The sequence below is a fragment of the Balaenoptera borealis genome (assembly GCF_965194805.1).
Source record: "Balaenoptera borealis genome assembly, chromosome: 21".
NCBI classification, from domain to species: domain Eukaryota; kingdom Metazoa; phylum Chordata; class Mammalia; order Artiodactyla; family Balaenopteridae; genus Balaenoptera; species Balaenoptera borealis.
Genome location: NC_138880.1, coordinates 1,319,932 through 1,341,726, shown reverse-complemented (window position 1 = coordinate 1,341,726; position 21,795 = coordinate 1,319,932). Strand labels below are relative to the sequence as shown.

The 21,795-nt window shown below is 39.5% G+C and overlaps 1 long non-coding RNA gene across 3 annotated transcripts in view; it reads right to left on the bottom strand.

The window, feature by feature from the left end:
* LOC309619597 overlaps positions 1 to 20,571 on the bottom strand; it is a 55,219-nt gene extending 34,648 nt beyond the window's left edge. For all 3 annotated transcript variants that reach the window (XR_014239070.1, XR_014239071.1, XR_014239072.1), the window contains exon 1: positions 20,371 to 20,571. This is a non-coding gene — a long non-coding RNA (uncharacterized lncRNA). The remainder of the gene's footprint in view (positions 1 to 20,370) is intronic.
* Positions 20,572 to 21,795: the final 1,224 nt, after the last annotated feature.

Here is a 21,795-nt window from a genome sequence, read left to right as displayed (position 1 = left end):
ATCAGTTAGACAAGTCACTTTGTAATTCAAGGCCTCTCCACCCTTAAGAATGAAATTTCGAGTAGGGGTGGACTATCTCTAAGTTTCCTTTGTGTGTTCAAGCCTCATATATTTATAATCTTAAGCGATGGGGAGTATCTATGACGACTGAAAAAAGCATGACTATCCCATAACTCAAAGAAATAAAGTTACTCATTGAAGTTATCAATTATCGTTATTTTTTTTCCTCCTGAAGAGCTGCAGATACTAATTATAAGATTCTTTGTCCAACAGTGGTTATTTAAGCCAGGAAATATATTCTAATCCAACTCCTTCACAGATGAGGAATTAGATTTTCAGAAAGGTTAACTGATTTGCATAATGTCATGCCAGTAAATCTGAATACCCAGATTATGATTATCAACACCAAGGTTATTAGCACAATTATTAGTTTTTGTGGAGTTTACAGAGTGGTTTCCAAACTGCAAACCCAAATCTATTGACAAGCCAGTACCTTTCCTCCATCATGGTCTCGTTTGTGGTGATTTCTTTGTACCTGAATACATTTAAGGTGCCTACATTCTTTCCGATTCCTTCTGATTCCTTTTGATTCCTTATTCATTGAGCACATTGTACTCATCCATTCATACCTGCAATTTGCCAGTTTCCCAATTTAGCATCTCTGAAATATTTACTAGTGGGGAGTATACTTCTTCACCGCATCATAACTATGCAAAGTAAGACCTTACCTAACACAAGCCCTGTGGAACCCAAAGGGCAACCATTTACTGCTACCTTTTTGTCTATTGTCTTTTACCTGCATGTAGTTGCTGTTTATGCTTCCTTGAGCGGAAATTAATTAACTCCCTAAAAATCATCATGATACGGCATAAAATGATCTTAATACGTCACTGTGTCTGTTGTCTAAGCTTGAATCCAATTTTCCAGTGCTTTATGTTGATTTGATAAGCAAGAAGACGCATTTCAGGTTGTACATGAAATAAATGAACATAAATTCACCAAATGACCATATTCCTGTGGGAGCAAAAGGAGGCATGGTATTTAGCATAAATGAGTGTAAGTGGTGAGTTAGATAAGTAGTCAGGAGACCCGAATTCCATCCTCAACTTTCACACTGAAGGTACAAACTTGCACAACTTTCCTCACTTCCTTGAGCCCCAACCAAAAGTGAGGGAGTTCAACTCGCTTTTCTAAGATTAGATTCATATCTATCATTTTATGACTACCATGGGCAGCCCCGAACACCCCTCCTCTGCATGTATGGCAGCTCTTCTGGGCAGTTATCTAATACTTCACGTGGCAGCGTACACCAGCCACTGTGCTGTGCTTCGCCAGGATGGCCCACCGCCAGACCGGCAGGCACAGCCTCTGGCCCTATGACGAATCCCAAGCTTCCCAGGGCAGCAGTCAGTAGCAGCCTGCTTCAACAACACCTGAGAAAACAAAACTTCTCATCTTCACCTTCAGTCTTTACTACACGGGACAAATTTAAGACCTTAATGGCTACTTTTTCCTCCAGTGTAAAGTGCCAGGCCAGCTGGCTCTAAAATACTTCATAAAGCATGCAAAAAGCCCCAATTCCATAGGCATGTATCACTGCACTAAGAAGGCACCTTGGAGAGTTTTAATATTAAAAACTGAGACTCACAGAATGGAAATGTTAGGACTAGAACCAAGCATTCTTGATTCCAAACCGGTGTGCTCCCAAGGGGAATTTATCAAAGTACAGAGAGAATTCACAACTTCTTACTTCAGTGGATTTTAGTGGGTGTCTCTGTAACACATCATGCAATCTAGTGTTTTCTTAACATTCATGGTGAAAATGTTAGAAATCTCCACATCTTGATTGTTATAGTGAAGCAGTACAGTAATGAGACAAAGCATTTGTTCTCGAGCTAAAATCACGTCTCCTTCACTTATATTTGGCCAAGTTAACTTCTTTGCACTTCTTTTCGCCGTCTGAAAAATGGCATTAAAAATGCTTTCAAATTATTTTTGAAAGTTAAAGACAGATAGCTAATGTAGCATTAGTAGTGCTGTGCCTTCACACATTCTTTATTGGAGTCAAAAGACATATGTTGTCTGACAGTCACAACAAATCTTACAAATTAAAGTATCTCTTCAATGTGGCCTGATATCACAGTTGGCCCTTGGGCTAACATCCTAAGATGCACGAGTGATCTTGAGGACATTTCCTGCAAAGGTCCTGGACTGATACTGTTCTTTGTTTCCAGGACTCTTAGAACCAAGCTGCATGGAAATATGACTGGGGATTTGAGAAGATATTTTGTATTTTAAACACAAGTTTAAATAAACTTAAGTAATGGAAATAAAAGAAAGTTCTTTTTTTTTTTTTTTAATCTCAAGATGGTACAGGAGAGGCTTCAAATGTACCACTTCCTGGTAATGTAGAAATAATTTCTGAGAACATTAATCTCAACACAGCAATTTAAACCAACACACGTGTGCATTCATTATAAAAACAAATATCAGCTGCAAGACGTTATTATTCAACGTAGGATCAGACAACTAGTCCTTAATACCTTACCTGTCTAGTAGAAATCACTACAATGCAACTTATTTTTACTGTTTATAATGTCACTCTAATTTACCTGGAAAGGATTAAATTGTGTTCAGCATTTTCTTTTTAAGAAGCGTGAACTCGTTAAATTTAAAAGTTTTTTAGTTAAAATGTTTATAACATAGAATCCTAAAATAGTTTTCTCCGGATAGTCTGCCTTCCTCTATATGTACAAGCACTCATATGTGATGATCTGACTGGACCTGTTTAGAAAGAAAAGGCAACTTTGCCCAAGAAGCTACTTTGCATGAACCTGAGATGTGGTGGAAGAAGGAAAATCACTGGACTGACTGAAGCAGAGGAGTGATGATTAGGGATCCATGAAAATAGAACAGTAAACTGAGGGCCATGAATCCTGGCACAGCAAACAGGAGTAAATGAAAGTTTTCAGGAAAATAGTTATGTGGGATGCATATGCAGTCAACTACCCTTTGACAATGGTGCCCAAAACACAAAATGGGGAAAGGACAGTCTATTCAATAACTGGTGTTAGGAAAATTGATACCCACATGCGAAAGAATACCATAGACAAAACTTAACTTGAAATGGATTAAGGACTTAAATGTAAGACCTGAAACCATAAAACTTCTACAAGAAAACATAGGTGGTAAGCTATTTGACATAGGTCTTCGCCATATCTTTCTGGATTTGACACCAAAAGCACAGGCAATAAAAGCAAAAATAAACAAGTAGAACTACATCAAACTAAAAAGTTTCTGCACAGCAAAGGAAACAACCAACAAAATGAAAAGGTAACCTATAGAATGTGAGAAAACATTTGCAAACTACCTATCAGATAAGGGATTAATATCCAAAGCATGCAAAGAACTCATATGCCTCAATAGCAAAATTTTTTTAAAAATCCAATTAAAAAGTGGGCAGAGGACCTGAATAGACAGTTCCCCAAAGAAGACATACAAATGACCAACGGATATATGAAAAGGTGCTCAACATCACTAATCATCAGGGAAATGCAAATCAAATCCACAATGAGATATGACCTCACTACCTATTATAATGTTTATTATGAAAAAAGACAAGAGATAACAAATCTTGGTGAGGATATGAATAAAGGGAACCCTTGTACACTGTTGGTGAGAATGTGAATTGGTGCAGTCACTATGGAAAACAGTACGGCGGTTACTCAAAAAGTTAAACATAGAACTACCGAATGATCCGGCAATCCCACTTCTGGATACATATCCAAAGGAAATGAAATCAGTATCCCAAAGAGATACCTGCATTCCCATGTTCATTGCAGCATTATGACAAGAGCCAAGATAAGGAAACCTGTGTCCATCAATGAATGAAGAAAGAATATGTGGTATATATATTCAATGGAATATTATTTAGCTATAAAAAAGAAGGAAATCCTGTCATTTGTGACAACATGAATGAACTCGGAGGGCATTATGTTAAATGGAAAAAGTCAGACTGGGAAAGACAAATGCTACATGGTATCACTTACATGTGCAATCTTAAAAAAAAAAAAAATTGAACTAATAGAAACAGAATAGAAGGGTCCTTGCCAGGGTCTGGGAGATGAGGGAAACAGGAAAACGTTGGTCAAACGTACAAACTTTCAGTTTTAAGAAGAATATGAATAAGTTCTGAGAATCCAATGGACAACATGTTTACAGTAGTTAATAATACTGTCTTGTATACTTGAAATTTGCTGAAATAGACTTTAAGCATTCTCACCACCAAAAAAAACAAAAACAAAAACAAGGGTATGGGGGTAGAGGGGAACTATGTGAGGTGATGAAAATGTTAATTAACTTCATCAGGACCAGTATTTCCCAATGTCTAGGTGTATCAAATCAGTTTGTACACTTTAAATATATACAATTTTATTTGTCAATTATACCTCAAGAAAGCTGGGAAAATAAGAACTAAATAAATATTTAGTAAATGAAAAAAAGTTATGAGGTAGGTGTTTAGGAAATATTAATTAGGAAACACTGTACAGACAGGACTAGAGCAGATAGGTACTGCAAACAAGGAAGTAATCTCTCTCTTCTTCTATGGCAATAAACTAAGAGTACCCAAGCCTGACAGCAATTCATCAGCAATGTCCCAAATTTCAGTTTCCCAAGAGAAAGAACAAACGAATAGGAGAGAAGAGATGCTACGTATATCCTCAGCCCATAGCTTTATCTGTTTGCAGTCTACAAACCAGTTTCTTACAGTCCCCTGGGAATAGGAACATGAACCTGCAGGAGGATAATGGCTGCTTTAACATCTCTCTCTAAGCTCATCAACGATGTGCTAATAGTTCATACATTTAAGCCAGACACTCGTAACTCATTTTCAGTGGTGCAATTGTCTAATAAGTTGTTTGAAACTTTAAAAAATCTTCAGTGTTCCATAAAAATGGAAGCCTTTTCACAATAATTGAAACCAGTAATGCAAAACAAATGTATTTCCTTGATAAATTTAGTTTTAAGTAAGCTTTAATTTATATGCTAAATATTTTAATTTAGTTCAAGTTTTGGCAGAGACATGTTTATTTTAATTGTTGGCCTTCAAAACTCTAGCTTAGGAATAAGCATCTGCTTCTTTTCAATTGTCCGCATAAACTGGGTAAATTTCTTCAAGTTGCAAATGAGGGGTGAACATACACTGTATTGCTTCTGGAAAGGTTACAAACTTGCAGCACTTTTTGTGACTCCTTTATGAGAGATCTTATAGCATTACCCTTAAATCTTAACTAGGGTTCTTATATGTACTTATATTTAAGCTGTTTTCAAAGAACATAATACATGAGCATCTAGACCTTGTGCCCAAATATCCCTCTTTGGAGCACCTGTCGAGTACTCTAATAAATTTTGAACTCCTCTCATTGCTTTATAGAGATTCACAAAACACATGGATCCTTTCTCTAAGATGAAAAACCTCCCAGAGGAAAAGCACAAACACAGCCTCAGCCCACCTATATTGGAGACCCTGTAAACAATCTGACAAATAATAACATACAGTGCGTATTTCTCCAGCTATAGCCTTTGGAGGAAATCAATAAAACTTTCAGAAAATTAAAGTTAGAGCTCTTGAAACACTGTAGGAGGTAACATTCATCCTTTGCAAATACCTTAAGAAAACTGACTTCTGAGAGAATCCAATCCCTATTATAAAATATTCTTCCTTCACCAGTAATGGCAACACTGGTAAAGGCACTGCTAAGCATGTTTGCACCCATCTGAACCAGGCAGGCATAGAATCTAGGTAACAAAGCCCACTGGCTATTAATATGATTGAAACTATCTGTGAATTGGGACTCAGTTGATATTAAGATGTAAAACCCCTGAAAATCTACAAGAGCATTTTCTTCTGGGGTGTTTTATTTCGTCGGTTTCTTTTTCAGTCTACCTTTTAAGGTATTACCCAATCGCCATGTTATGTATGGTGTCTAGCCATGGTACTGATGTTCATGATCCCATGAAGTGGCATCTTTGCTTTACAAAGTATCAGGGTTATAACAGAGAGAGTGGTGAAGGACTAAGAAACATACTTTAATAGAGCCAGTTAACTTGCTGGACACCAACATCCAGTCAGGAGCCTCAAGTAACATCTCTGCCCAAAAGTTTCAATTGCTAAATATCAAGGGAATAATACCAAGGCCCAATCACAGAGTAGCAAATACCAGAGGCCTGGGAAAATCCCAAGAGAATAGCTTCAATGGCAGCAATTCTCAAATGTTCAAGGTACACAAGAATCACCTGGTGAATGTGTAAAAACAGTTTCTGAGGCCGATCCTCTGAGATTTTAATTCAGCAGGTCAGGCGAGGTCCATGAATTTATAGTTCTAACACGGCTGGCGGAACCAGAGCTGCTGCTCTGAGGAACACACTTTGAGAACCACTGCCCCACCACTATTAAATCAGAGTCGGCAGTCTTGGAAAATGCAAGGTGATTTGCATGTCCATTCAAGTTTGAGAATCACTGCTTTAGGAAATGAGGCAACAGGTTTGTTTGGTTTTTTCCTTCCTCCTGTGATATCAGGATAGGGAGATGGTGAAAAGAGATGTTTTCAAAAGAAAGTAAGTGCTTAAATCACACTCTTTGTCATGAAACAAACCTATCTGGCCACCTTGCTCACCTTCCTCAATGAAGCATCACTCACTCCTTCCTTTATCCACCTCTCCATCCTCACTGTACCTTACCTAGGGCTCACGAGGAGACAGAGGGCCCATATGAACTTCAGATCTGCATGTTATAGATTTCCCGGGAAAATCTAGAATTCATATAATTTTTTTTCTAGTCAATAAAAATTACACTGGCATTAAACAAAGAATCAAGTTTGAATTACATACGTTTAGAAAACTTTTCAGGTAAATAACTTGACAACAAATCCACAGAAAAATATTTTTTTAGACTGATTGGCAACAGGGCCACGACAACAGCAAGAAATGTCAACAGAGTGGCCTCCTGTGGTCACCCATGTCTCAGAGATGGAGGAAGGAAAGATAGCCTCTTGACTGATTTGCGCTGTATGTAATTTTACATTACATGTAATTACGTGGGCTAAACCAAGTGTAACACAGAAGACTAAACATGCTATCATTCCATGTGATGAGCCTCTACAAAGAGGAAAAAACAGAAGATGTGAAAAAAAACACTTTTTTTCTACTTTAATTTTGTACCTATATGAGATGATGAATGGTCACTAAACTTACTGTGATAATCATTTCATGATATATGTAAGTCAAAGCACTACGCTATATACCTTAAACTTTTACAGTGCTGTATGTCAATTATATCTCAGTAAAACCAGAAAGAAAAAAAAAAGTGGAAGATGTGAATATATCAAGCCTTGGTAATGGGAAAGGCCTAAGTCCACGTGACTAATTACACCTCCTTCTTGCTGATTCATGCTATTGTAGATTCAGCAGCTCCAGCAGCAAAACAGCTTATCTGTTAATAAGCTACAGAAAGAAGAGCCCCAAGTCCCATCACGCACTGCAGAAATGTGATTTGAACTGGCAAACATCTCCCAATCCACCACAATAACCCCTTGCCTCGCTTACCTGAAACTTTCACACATACCACATCTCCCCAATTATTTCCATAATCAGTGAGCCTATTGGTGATCTAAAACCTGACACATACATGAGTAGATTCCAGGTCTGTTAAGTACCAGGAGCAAAGGAGGACACAGAAAAACACCGCATTTAGTCTCATTTTCTCTGAGAAATCCAGTGCACTGCAAGACAGCACTGGACTGAGAACACGGAACCAAGGTTCTAACACCAGTTTTTCTACCAGATACCTTGAAGCAAGTCACTTGGCCTCTTTCATTTCACTTCTCTCGAAATTAGACTACATTATCACTCCGATACTTCCATATCTAGGAGTCTGTGATTATGCTGGGTACCCATGCTATTAGAAAGCCAAAGAAACAGCTACTCAGAAGCACATGGAAAATAACCATCTTGGATGAGACTTAAGAGCTGCAGTGGCACTAGCTCCGCACAAGGCATCCTAATCCCAGGTCAGAACTCGGTACTGCAGGCTGCCCAGAAACTGGGGCATATAATAAGGTTTATTCATATGGGCATCCTTCCTAACTTATTCAACCAGAAGTCTTTCATGAATACCACCCAGATGCTGAAATGAGGATCGCCATCCTTAGGTATCAGGGATTAGAGTATGATCCAAAGAGTTCAAGTTGCCTCCAAAGTGTCTACAACTGCATGGAAGTTGAAGGCCTCACTCACCTCATTCCCACCACATCCTGCAAATCCTTTTCTTAGAAGGAAATCACAAACTCCCTTTTTTGAAGACAGACGGGTAATTCATGTACAACCATCTATGAGACTGCCTGCATGGGGCCTCCTTGTTTGAAGACTACAGAGATTTTAAATTAAAAGAACCATCTATGTCAACTTTGTCTAGATGATGTGTTCAAAGGGAAGACTCAAAGCAGCAAACTAGAGGGAACTTTTCATTTACTTATTTCTAAGAAGCCAAATAAACCCTCTAGGAATGGTTATCTGTCATTTCCTTTCTCAGCACCCACTGTTCCTTCTTCTGGCTGCAGTCACAATTTTTATTTGCAAACCATGACTACCGCCCTCAGTGGACCCATGTCTTCTGTCCCAGGGTTCCTTTTCCTCTAAGAATTTTATGATCTGCATGAATCACTTTGCATAGATAACTAAAATTGATCATTAAAATCTGAAATTTAAAAAAAAAAAAAGAGCATGCAACACCCTGTTCTTATTTTGCTTCAAGGATACTCCTACTGAGCTCATGGAGCTGAAAGCTGCAAAAACTTGAAGGATCCTCCTCTCAGGTTGAAAGACTAGGACATGAAGTACCCAAGTATGCCACACAGAGTTCAAGAAAAGGAATACAGCCAGATCTTCCATCTAAGTATCAGGAAGAAATCGGAGGTAGGGAAAAGAATTGGTGTAGCTCAGCAGTAGCCTTTTTCTTAATGTCAGAACCCTGATTTTTATTCCGAAACGAGACTATAAAACAACATTTCCCAGACATTCTCGCATGGAGGTGTAATCATGTGACTGTGTCTGGGCCAGTGACCTGCAAGAACAAGTGCTATGCTGGCTTCCAAAAGGCTCTGGAAAAAGTCCAACTTAATGAAATGAAAATGTCTGATTAGACCTTGACTTGTCCTGACAACTCTGGTCACAGGGAAAGCAGTCTTATTGACTCATCATGTCATTTCGGTCAACTATTAATGCAAGGAGTATCATGAGGAAGAAAGAACTGCTTGCAAATGTACAAAATAAGCAACAAATACCCCTGTCGACAGTATTCAATTATTTATCAATCACACACTACAGGTTATATCACAGTAGTTACAATGATGGAGGCCACTGGGTCCTCACCAACAAAAAGACTGGTTCTTCCACTTTTAGGACAGCTATTTAGAGCAGGGGTCCCCAACCCCCCAGGAACCTGGCCGCACACCAAGAGGTGAGTGGCGGGGAGCGAGCGAAGCTTCATCTGCCGCTTCCCATCACTCACATTACCACCTGAACCATACCCCCAACCCCCCGTCCGTGGAAAAACTGTCTTCCACGAAACTGGTCCCTGGTGCCAAAAAGGTTAGGGACCGCTGATCTAGAGGACTACAGGGCACTCAGCGTTTATCAGGAGTCTGTGCTTTCATAGAATCTACTCTTCAGTAAGTCTACAAATCTTTTATTCTTGGCCCTAAAAGCCAAAATCAGGGTTGTACTTTATTATAATCAAGGTGTTTAGGAATTTCTGGTGAAAATAAAAGTTTACACTCATATTAAAAGTGAATAAATGTTTCTGAATCTACCTTTCATCTTTGGTTAATATGTTTCTTGCTAAACAAGCCAAATTCATAAAGGAAAAGACAGGTTACCTCATAACACTTTCTTTTCAACTAAAGCAGTAAAGACCCACACTAACACTGCATTTTTTTACTTCCAAATTCTAGACATCAGGCTTCTCACAGAAACTTTCACTTCAGCCAGTGGAATACCTTGCAGGAGGCAGGCACTCAAGAAATATTTGTTCAGGTGACTTGAACATAGTAACACATTAGGTGAACATTATAGGAAGTTAGTCTAAGGGCTCTTCACTGAGAAGAAAACAGCTTTTTACCATGTTCTTTATTGCCAAGTGAAAGGATATACATATATAGCCTTGTTCGCTCAAAATGTACCCTCTCCACATCACTGACATCCTGTAAATGGCCATAAATCACAACTGGTCCTTGTCATGAGAAAAACTGTGTGTCAACTTGAGTTTGTCTGCCTTAAAAGACAGGTGCAAGGGTAAAATCAAACATATTTAAGTGCTTGGGAAAGAAACACTGCTTTACAGAAGCAAGGGAATATTAGGGGCAGGAATTATAAACATATACACCTTTTATAGCAATAGACTCCAGACAGGAAATCAGGATGAGACTGGTCTATCCTGGCATTCATTTCATAGAGTTTAGTTTTGTCTGATGAATATTTAAACCCAAAGCACTGCAGTGGTAGTGCCAATATCTGTCATATTTTCAGTTGCATCTCTTTTCTGGACTAGGAGCGCCCCTAACTATTCATAAGCCTTAAAATCCTAATTATTGGGTAGACCAGCGGCAGACTGGAGTGATACGAAATTAAGGTTGACTTTTAAGAAAATAGGCACATGTCTTGTACTGCTCTATTAGATACACTTTGGCATTTTGCAGAGCCCAAATGAATTACAGAAGAGACACAGGTACTGTTAATACATCACATGCCTTCTAAAAATTCTGGAAGACGTGGGGAGTCCCACATCATTTCTTTGGGACTAGAGACGTTGCCAAGGACTAAAACTGATGATGCCTAGAAGGAGAACCCTCCAAAACTAACTCCTCTGCTTTGCTGACCCAAAGGAAGCCAAAGGAAAGAGACTCTCTCACTCCAAGTAACTCCCTAACTAACAATGTTTAGAAAAAACAAGTATTTTCAAGATGGTTCAGAGTTGGAGGATAGAAGGCAGAGAGGAGAAACTGACTTGGATTTGATTATGGGGTCACGAGAAAGGATCAGAAATGTCCATTTTTAGTTATTACTGAAGTTTTTATAAAATCCCAAGACATTCACTAGAACTTTACTAATTAAGACACGTAACCCACACACAACTAGACTACAAATACTTATAATACATGTTTTTGGTTTTTGTTTTTTGAGAAAGAAATCTCAACTACCAAAGGTTCACCAGCTGCAGGATTTCAAAGGCAGTAATAGGAGCAATGGTCTCCAATGACTCAATTTGGAAAGAAAAATCTCTCACACAACCCACCCATTAGACAAGATGACATATACATCTACTTCAGGACACCTTACGTTTTGGATGAATAGCCTTGAATTTACTTCACAGCCAATAGCTTGCCAGAGAAAACTTAGAGTTGGATCCTATTACTTAATACACTAAATCCACAGCTCAAAGTCCATCTCACTGGATAACTGAATATAACTAGCGATGGGAATTAAAACTGAGGATGCTAGCAGCCCTGATTTCACTGTTATTATTTGAAATGATTTTCATATTGGCAAGTATGGGATCTCTGAAACGGTGCACTCTTCCTATCTACCATGGTACATACGATTATTTGCCCATGCACGCTCTGAGGGGCAATGTGGGACAATGAAAGGAGCCCTGAGCTTGAGTCAAAACCAGTTCTAGTGCCAGCTCTGCCACTATCCGGCTGAAGACCTTGGGCCACACTTTAGGTCTAAGTTTACTCATTAATTTATTTAATAACCATGATTTGATCACAGACCTAAAAGAACACAACATTGCTCAGCTGTAAAAGGGGGGAAACTAGACCTAGTTTATAGAACTGGTGTGAGATTTAAATGAGATAATGGGTGTACTTTGCATCCAAGACACACTGGTGCTAGTCTTCTTCTACCGCAACTATCAGGCACTGTGTTCAGTCTAAAACACCATTGCAGGGAGCACACTGGAAGCCCTCATCACGTTTGTCATCACTGGGTAAAGCCTCTTGCCTCTTAGTCGGTAAAATCCACGAAGGCCAGGATTTTCTTCTTTCTAATACACAGACACATCCTCTGAACCTGCATGTGCCTCAGCACCTAGTAAGCACTTAATAAATAATTGTTGAATGAATAAATTCTCTTTTATTCCTTAAAATAACTCTGGATCAACTAATATTTTTACCATTTTACAGTGAGGAGGCTGAATAATGAGATAAACTGGCTATAAAATCAGGTGATAAGTCCCTTCCAATTCCACAATGCTATCTATAGTTTTTATATTTTCCAATAGTTCATCATTATATCATTCTTCCTAAATAACTGCTAGTTACTCACATTTATTGGTTATTGCTTAAATAATAGCAAGAGTCTCAAACTATAAAATCTACTCCTATCTTTAAGGAAAATAAAATATTTGAACTATAAAAAAAATCATTTGTTTCTAAGAAAACTTTATTCTCACATCTACACACAAACTATCTAATGAGGTTATTCTTAAGAAACTCTTCCAAGTAATTTTCCCAACCTAAACTTCCATATACTTTTCCCCAAATAAGAAGCGAAATAAACAGTCAAGAGTGATATTAAAACCACGGGGGCCATCCTGTCCCTAAAACATTTCTTCACCAAAATTTGGATTCTTTCACTTTAAGAGCAGCAAGATCATCTTTTTTACTATCTTTCAGAAGGTAAGTGTAGCTTCCCTAGTCTGGGGCCCTAAATGAGAAAGACCTGGGTTAGATGCAGCCAATGTCACAGGGTCTCGTGGCTCTGAATCAGTATTTTCACACACTCCCAATCATAAATGCCCCCGAGACCTCCTATCCCCAAAACTGACACTGCTGTATCTCAAATTCAGCTTTACAGAATGATGGGATCCTCCAAGGCCTTCCTTAGAAAACGTATTCCCAAATTTGCCATCTCACCTCACGCTTCCTTCTCCAAAAGCAGCCTACTCTTTACCACTTATAAGTCTTCTCCTCTAAAGGGCTGAATGTCTATTGGGGCACTCAGCAGATATTACACTCTACTCCATCAAAAGGATCTCATAAATTTGTTTTAATTTAGTAATTAACATTCCTCTAGACTCGCAGAAGTGTTGAGGGCAAAGTCATAACGCTTTCAATGGCAAAATCAAAATGTAAGCCCAGGTCAGACTTCACATCTAATGCTGTTGCTGGTAGACCCAGTGATTTTGAGACCAAGCAAGATGATTTTATCATTAAGGCATCACCACTGCTGTGCAGGGAATTTCTCTTTCATTACACCTCAGCTCCCTCCCACCTCAAAACGCTGCGTAGAGTTCTAACGTACTCTGAAACCACAGCAACTTATGACAGAGCAGCCATCATGATGACCTGTAAGTCATCCAGATACATATCAACCACTGGCTATGTTATTAATACTTGAAGTATCAAATTTGCTAAGGAAGCAAAAAGGAGCTTCATCCTTCCTCAAAGGGAATCAGAAACCAGTATGTTCAAGAGAGGATTTCCATAGGAAAACCGCCCCTGCCTCAGCCAGCACCTACCATAAACCTGTTTATGGGCAAACACAGCATCAGAAAAACATGCTGTGAGTCTTGGAAACAGCATATGCCTCATTTCATAGGGGCTGCTATGGTGCTAGGCATTGTTTTTTGTTTTTTGGGTTTTTTTACTGCATTTCAGAGAAATAACCGTAAAATGAAGGTCTATAACCAGCATATAACACAATAAACAACAGCATCAACTTCTGCACCCTTTTTGTGAATGGTTTCCCTATGCTTTAATTGAAAATGTAAATTTTAATATGCTTTGTGTTTTCTCTCAAAATAGTTTGGGACCAATTCTATTTTAAGACTTCTGTATTTACCATCTCCATCCAGGGTCTAAAGATTACAGAATTTACAAATGAAGGATACCCCCTACACACACACACACACACACACACACACACACACACACACACAAGTCAGTAATAGAGGAGCTTTGACAACAAAATTCCTGAATAACAGAAAGAAACACAGAGGACAGTGGCTTGAAACAGCAAAGGTGGTCACCACAAGCTTTGTCCTAGAGTTCAGCTCAGGTCTTTCTGAAAGCCTGGATCAAAAATTCACAAAAACAAGAAGCAGTAACACAGTTCACATAACTTTCCTGAGTTTAAATATGTAATAGATCTGAGTAACTGTCCAACCTAGGTTGTATCTTCAGGGAATCTCAAACTCTCATAAAAAACCAAGGTTTCTGGCTCAAGAAAAGGCTTAACGTTAGAGATGAGCATTGTTAAATCACTGGTTCCTATTCACATTTCAACCCTTGAAATAACGTTTCACTACTTGTCTCAGTCACCAGCGACTCTAGTCTGTCTTGAGAAAGCTCACACGCCTCCCTGGACTCAGCCATCTCCTCCTCACCGACAGGTCAGGTCCAATACAACCAAAGCTTAATTCACTTTAAAAGATATGTGAACTATTATTCAAGGACAGTAGCTGTCTGTTCACAGAAGCTTCATCCACATCAAGGCAGCTGAGTTTGTGAGCTTGATTTCTGTATTCTTCTTTCATTCTGTCAAAATTAAAGTTTACAGATATTTCTACTTTCAGTCTATTCTTTAATAAATGTCCCACTCAGTGTAAGACAGGACTCAGAGTTTCAATGACATAACTGTATATTTTCCCAAGAAAACTGTTTCTGTACCTTTCCATAAATGTTTTAACTTTTTCACCTAGAATATAAAATCCTTGAAGAAAATGTCTGTCTTCTATAGTTTAGCAAGATACATGCTCAACACAATTTCCTAATCACCTTTAGTACCAATTTTAACCATGAAGAACACTGACAATTCTACTGTAAATTATCAAATATATGGAAGCAAATATATAAATGAAATTCTTCTGTAATTTAGTACAAAGACTAGAGATACAAATATAGGATAATTTCTCAAATGAGTTTCAACTACTTAATTTGCTACTTTAAAGCATATTCACAAACAATAGAAATAATCAATCTGAAGAACTGGATTCATCTCTATACACAAGGGATATTTTTATACAGTTTCTCCAAGAATTAGCCACACAAGCACAATAGGTACCATAAAGATTAAAAGAAAGTAACTGCATTAAAAATACTTCAGTTTAGGGCTTCCCTGGTGGCGCAGTGGTTGAGAGTCTGCCTGCCAATGCAGGGGACACGGGTTCGAGCCCTGGTCTGGGAAGATCCCACATGCCGCAGAGCAACTGGGCCCGTGAGCCACAACTACTGAGCCTGCGCGTCTGGAGCCTGTGCTCCGCAACAAAGAGAGGCCTCGATAGTGAGAACCCCGTGCACCGCGATGAAGAGTGGCCCCCGCTCTCCGGAACTAGAGAAAGCCCTCGCACAGAAACGAAGACCCAACACAGCTAAAAATAAATAAATAAATTAAAAAAAAAACAAACTTCAGTTTATTAAAAGGAACGGTTCCTATTTTATATGTATACACATATATTTTTATAGAAAAGAACACATCTATTTTTATTCTAATTTCCATGACTCACTCCCCACCCATTCACCGATGAGACAGATAACAGTTGATCCTATTTTTCACCTTTTAATTTATTCTACCTGGAGAAATAAAATTCATCATTGTCCTATGTTATTTTCCCTCCCCTTTGGACATTTGTCCACTAAATAAACATCTACTACCCACTGCTGTTAAGCAGTGTGCTGGGTCCTGGGACTCCATCCCAGTCTCCTCCGCTGGTTTCCCCTATTTGCCCCAATTTCTAAGCGCTGAAGTGTCCCAGGAAGGACTCAGCCCTGTCTCATCCTCAAGTCAGTCTACACATGCTCACTTGGTGGTCTCAGCTAGTCTCCTGGTCTAATTAGCACCTATCCTATGCTGACCACCCCCATATTTATATATACTGCAGACCTCTTTCCTGGGCTCCAGTTTCACATATGGAATCACCAACTCATCCTCTGCCAATAGATGTTTTACAGATGTCGAACGTTTAACAGGCCCAACTAACTCCAGATCTTCTCCACCAAACCTCCTTTCAAAGGATGAAGTTGATGACAACTTCGTCCTTCTAGTTAGGCTGAAATCCTTGAAATCATCCTGACACCTCTTTCTGTCATACCCCACATCCAAGCTATCAACAAACCTCTCTTGGAAGGCTGGCCAAGGAGACACTTTGACGTAAGCTTCTGCCCAATCCTGACGCCTCTGCCTCCCTCCCACTATGTTTTTCCCAAGGGCACATGCTTACAAGTATTCTACACACTAAACCCTGTCTGAGTCTACTTCCCAAATGATCCAAATGCTTCAAGTCTTCACTACAAACATCCATTACAATATTGTGCATAGAATAGCTTATCCCTACTAGAAATAAAACAAAGGATGATTTTAGGTGATCTATGTGTAGAATCATATAGCTATAGATTCAGAGATTAAGGATATTTCCTGTCTTCTTTACAAGGACACTGAATGCCTCATGCTGCCTTACTACTCTTTTTGTTTATCCTTCATGCAGCAATGAAAGGCTTTAAATAAATCTTATCCATTCAAGTCCACCTGGTATTTTTTCTTTCCCTTCCCTGAGGAGCATCTTTTTTCTATACTATCACTTCTCTATTACTTCAGTTATTCACTGCATTTAGTTGTTTATCTTATTTTTTTCAGAAATATTCCTTTATAACAAGGAGGTGCTAAAAACCTCATTTCACAAGTAGGTATGAAAAAGAAATATCTTGAACACCTTTTCTAAAAAGAAATCTAAAGGTAGGTAATTTAGTACATAAGCCTTTAGGAAAGCATTAGAAGAAAGTAAGACAAAGTCAAATATTAACAATTTACTGAACATAAATTCTCATTACACAAAAAAGTATCTCTTCTAATAACTTCAAAATATTAATAGGGCAGCACAGCAAAATATCAAGTGTCAGATGCAGCTAGACTCCAAAATGTTATGTTTTTATTTTAGAAGTATGTTTTTTATTATTGCTGAAACGAGAATTTTAGAAAAAAACTACCATCAGTTTCTTAACATATAATTTATTTGTAAAAGTCAACCAAAACAATCTGAATTCAATCATCAGCTCAGGAAGCAGATTCCATGACATTTTTTCCCCCTAAATGCTAAACGACACAGGCAGCGATAAAATATGCAGAGAAAGAACCATGTCACAGAAGATGTGACAATTTTGATAAATGATGATAAATTGTGATGTAGAATAGCAGTTTGTAAGCTGCTGTTTTCCAAAACATGTATTTTAATGATGATTTTTGCCAAATATCATTTTAGAGATATATTTTGTAATAAAACCATTGACAAACAAGATTGGTACCTTATTATAAATTAGAACAGAAATGTATTTAAGTTTTCAGCAAACTTGTAATTTTGCTTCGAATGAGAATGCATTTTAGATCCAGTCAGTTCCTTACAATGTTAAACACAGTCATCATCTGACCCAGAAATCCCACTCCGAGGTATAAAACAGAAATTAAAACATACTTTCACACAAACACTTGTACATGAATGTTCATACATGCAACATTATTCATAAAAGACAAGAAGTGCAAACAACCCAAATGTCCATCAAGTGACATATAATATCAATAGAACAGAATATCATTCAGCAATAAGAAGGAATAAAGTACTGATACATGCTACAATATGGATGAACCTTGAAAATATTATATTAAGGAAGCCAGTCACAAGAGGCTACATATCATTATGTTTATATGAAATATAAATTCTATTTATATGAAATGCCCAGAATAGGCAAATCCATAGAAATAAGACGTAGATAAGTGGTTGCCTAGGGTTGAGAGTGTAGAGGGAATGGAGAATAATTGCTAATGGATATAGGGTTGCTTTCTGGGGTAATGAAATGCTCTAGAATTGTGCACGGTGATGGCTGCACAACTCTCTGGCTATACACAACCTCTGAATTGTACACTTTAAGTGGGTGAACTGTATGTGAACTACATCTCAAAAAAGCTATTTAAAATGCCAGTTAAAAAGGCCAGTCACGGGCTTTCCTGGTGGCGCAGTGGTATAGAATCCACTTGCCAATGCAGGGGACACGGGTTCGAGCCCTGGTCCAGGAAGATCTCACATGCTGCGGAGCAACTAAGCCCACGAGCCACAACTACTGAGCCCATGTGCCACAACTACTGAAGCCCGCGCGCCTAGAGCCCACGCACCGCAATGAAGAGTAGTCCCCGCTCGCCGCAACTAGAGAAAGCCCACACACAGCAACAAAGACCCAACGCAGCCAAAAATAAATAAATAAATAAATTTACTTTTTAACAAAAGGCCAGTCATGTTGTAGCTGTTTATAACTTGTATAGACCTTTCAAAGTCTAAATCCCTAATTATCAAAATATGTTTCTTACTGTCCACAAACCTCATTTCATTTCCTTACATAAAACCATCTGCCTATTCCACTATAAATACTACAAGTAGTGAAAGGAAGAAAGTACTTCTAAAATTAAATCATGTTTTCAAAACAGATTTCTCCTTAATATATTTAACTTTAATGATTCACATGTGAATTATCCACACTTTCCATTAGCTATGGTTAAATTTTGAATCTCAGATAAGTATCCCCCAATACAAAAGCACATTAACAGGCCATTCCTCTCCCAACACAAGCTGTGTGGACTAAATTTTTAACGTATTAGCTTGAATTTTAAAAAGCAAAATTAAGGAGGCAGATCTGTAAGAAAAGCAAGCATATGAAGGCTCAGAATTTTAGAATGGAAAATATTTTCAAGATTGATCCTTTTCAGGACTACTGAAACTTTAATATCTAAGAACTAACCCCAGGAATTTTGTGATCTTCTCACACCACCTTACTTTTTAAATTTTTATTGGAGTATAATCGATTTACAATGTTGTGTTACTTTCTGCTATACATACCTTACTCTTTTGCCTTATTATTTATATTTACATTAAGTTGATTCCTTTCCTTTCCTTTCTTTTTTTTTTTTTTTTAACTTAACAATGTATGACACAACATCAGTGAACTTATGGGTTTGGTTAGCTATCTGTACTAGTCTAACAAACATCACAATAAATAAAATTTTAAATGGTGATGTGTCTATCACTTAAAAACATCTTGCACATGATCAGTACTACATATACCACACTTTGGGAAACACTGATCTAGTTTTAGCTTCTAATTTTATGGGTGAGAAAGTTGAACTTCCTGGTGACTCTCAAAAGTCTGTGCACATCAGAATCTCCTGGGGGGTTTGTGTTAAAATAGACAGTGCTGGGCTCTTCCCCAACAGGGTAGGTCTGGGGTAAGGTCTGAGAATTTACGTTTCTAACAAATATCCAAGTGGTACTAATGCTGCTGGCCCAGGGACCGCCCTTCAAAAACCACTGACCAAAACCTACTAACCCCAAATTACAGTCAGACCAGAATTTAAACTAGAACCCAATCTTCTCTTAGACGCTCTTATAATTGTATGCTCTATCAAACATGTTTAATGTTGCTGAATTTTATTCACCTTTCACTTAATTTTACTCTTTTCAATAAAGGTGATTATTAAACACTAAAGATCAGGTTTATACATTTTTAAGACTTAAGAGTTGTTATAAAATAGTGATTAATAAAAATTTAAGGAAAAGAACATTACAATCACCTTTGAGGACCCTGAATCCCTTTTCTTGGTCACATACCCTCCGTTAGTCCTTTGAGATAAACATTATCTTCAAGTTTGTGTCTTATCACTCACTTGCTTTTCTTGTTAATTTTCTCATAGCTGTATCTCTAAATAATATATTGTTTAGGTTGTATGTTCTGACCTTTATACTATATCTTTTTATGCTAATTTTTTTTTATTCAATATGATGTTTTTGAGATGCAGCCCTCGGTTTTTATCAGTAATTCATTGCTTTCATGGCGGGACAGTATTTCATCTGCAAGAAAACAGCTCTAAAATTGTTGACTTCCTTTTTCATTTTGAAAAAATCAGAGGTAAAAAAGAAGTTGCAAAAATAGTACAGCGAAGTCCTATGCATGCTTCATCCAGTTTCCTGCAATGGTTACATCTTACCTAACTACACTACAGCATCAAAACCAGCAAACTGGTTTTCGGACGATGCTTGTGTACAGTTTCATGCCTTTTTATTATATATGCAACTCTCAATTTTTAAGATGATTCTTTTTTTTTTTTTTTTTTTCCAAGCGGGCCGCCCAGGCCGTGAGACCAAGGGCCGCGGGGGCCGGGCCGGCGCGCCGCCCCCGCCCCGCCTCAGGCCGCCCGCGCTCGGGCCGCAGCCCAGCGACGCGAGGCCGGTCCCACCCCGCCCCCACCCCCGCCGCGGGCCCGGGGGTCGCTCACCTTCCGCGTAGCCCCAGACCACCATGCCCGGGCACGGCCGCCTCCTCCGGCCTCGCTGGCCCCGCTGCCGCCACACGGTGCCCTCGCCTGGGGCGGGGAGGAGGGCCGGGGAAGGAGTCGCACCGCCGCGCCGCGGTCCACGCTCGCCCCACGCTCGCCGCGGCCGCCGTGTGCGCGACCAGTGGCTGCCCTGCCCCTCCCCCTCCGACGGGCGCGCGCGCCGCGGCTCCGCCCCGCCCCGCCCCCTGCGGCGGCCGGCGCACTCCCAGGCTCCTCCCCGCCCTTCCCCACCCGCGGCGGTCCAGGCCGCGGCTCGCACCGCGCTCCGCGCTGCGCAGGCACTCGCCTCGCGCCTAGCCTCGGGCAACCCCGAACCAAGGGCGCGGCGCCCCTCCCAGGCCCGCCAGCGGGGGGTCAGCCCCTCCACTGCAAGTGACCGTTTCGCTCGCTGGGGCGGAGAGGAGCGCGGCGCCGGCCCGCCTTCCGCATCGCGCCGCCCGCCCTGCACCCCGAGACCTGCGCGCCTCCCGCTGGGGTTGATGCGCTGTCCCCGTCTCTGCGAGTCCCCGCCCCGCGCTGCACTCCCCAGTCCGGGAGGACACTAGTTCCAGGGACTGACCATGCTTAATCAACATCATTCTATTGATATTAATGAATATCTGAGTTACTTCCTTTGTTCCCCCCCCACCCCCGCCAATTAAAGACAATGCTCCTACCTATTAGAAAAATGAAAATCCAAACACTGACAGCCCCAAATACTTGCAAGAATGTGAAGTAATAGGAACGCTCATTCATTGCTGGTGGGAATGCAAAATAGTACAGCCATTCTGGAAGACAGTTTGGCAGTGTCTTACAAAACTAAACATACTCTTACTATACGATCCAGCAATCGGACTCCTTGGTATTTACACAAAGGAGTTGAAAAATTATGTCCACATAAAAAACCTGGACACAGATGTTTCATAGCAGCTTTATTCATAATTGCCAAAACTTGGAAGCCACCAAGATACCCTTTGGTAGATGAATGGGTAAACAAACTGGTGCATCCAGATAATGGAATATTATTCAGCACTGAAAAGAAAGAAGCCATCAACCCATGAAAAGATATGCAAGAACTTTAAGTGCTTATTACTAAGTGAAAGAAGCCAATCAGAAAGGCTACATACTCTTTGATTCCAACTAAGTGATACCATAATTTAGGTGGATAATGTCATTAGTCAAAACCCATAGAACATACAACACCAAGCGTGAATCCTAATGTAAACTATGGACTTTGGGTGCTAATGAAGTGTAAATGTAGATTCATCAATTGTAACAAATATACTTCTCTGGTGAGTAGTTGATCATGGTGGAGGCTATACATATGTGGGAACAGGGGGTACATGGGAAATCCCTGTACCTTTCACACAATTTTGTTGTGAACAT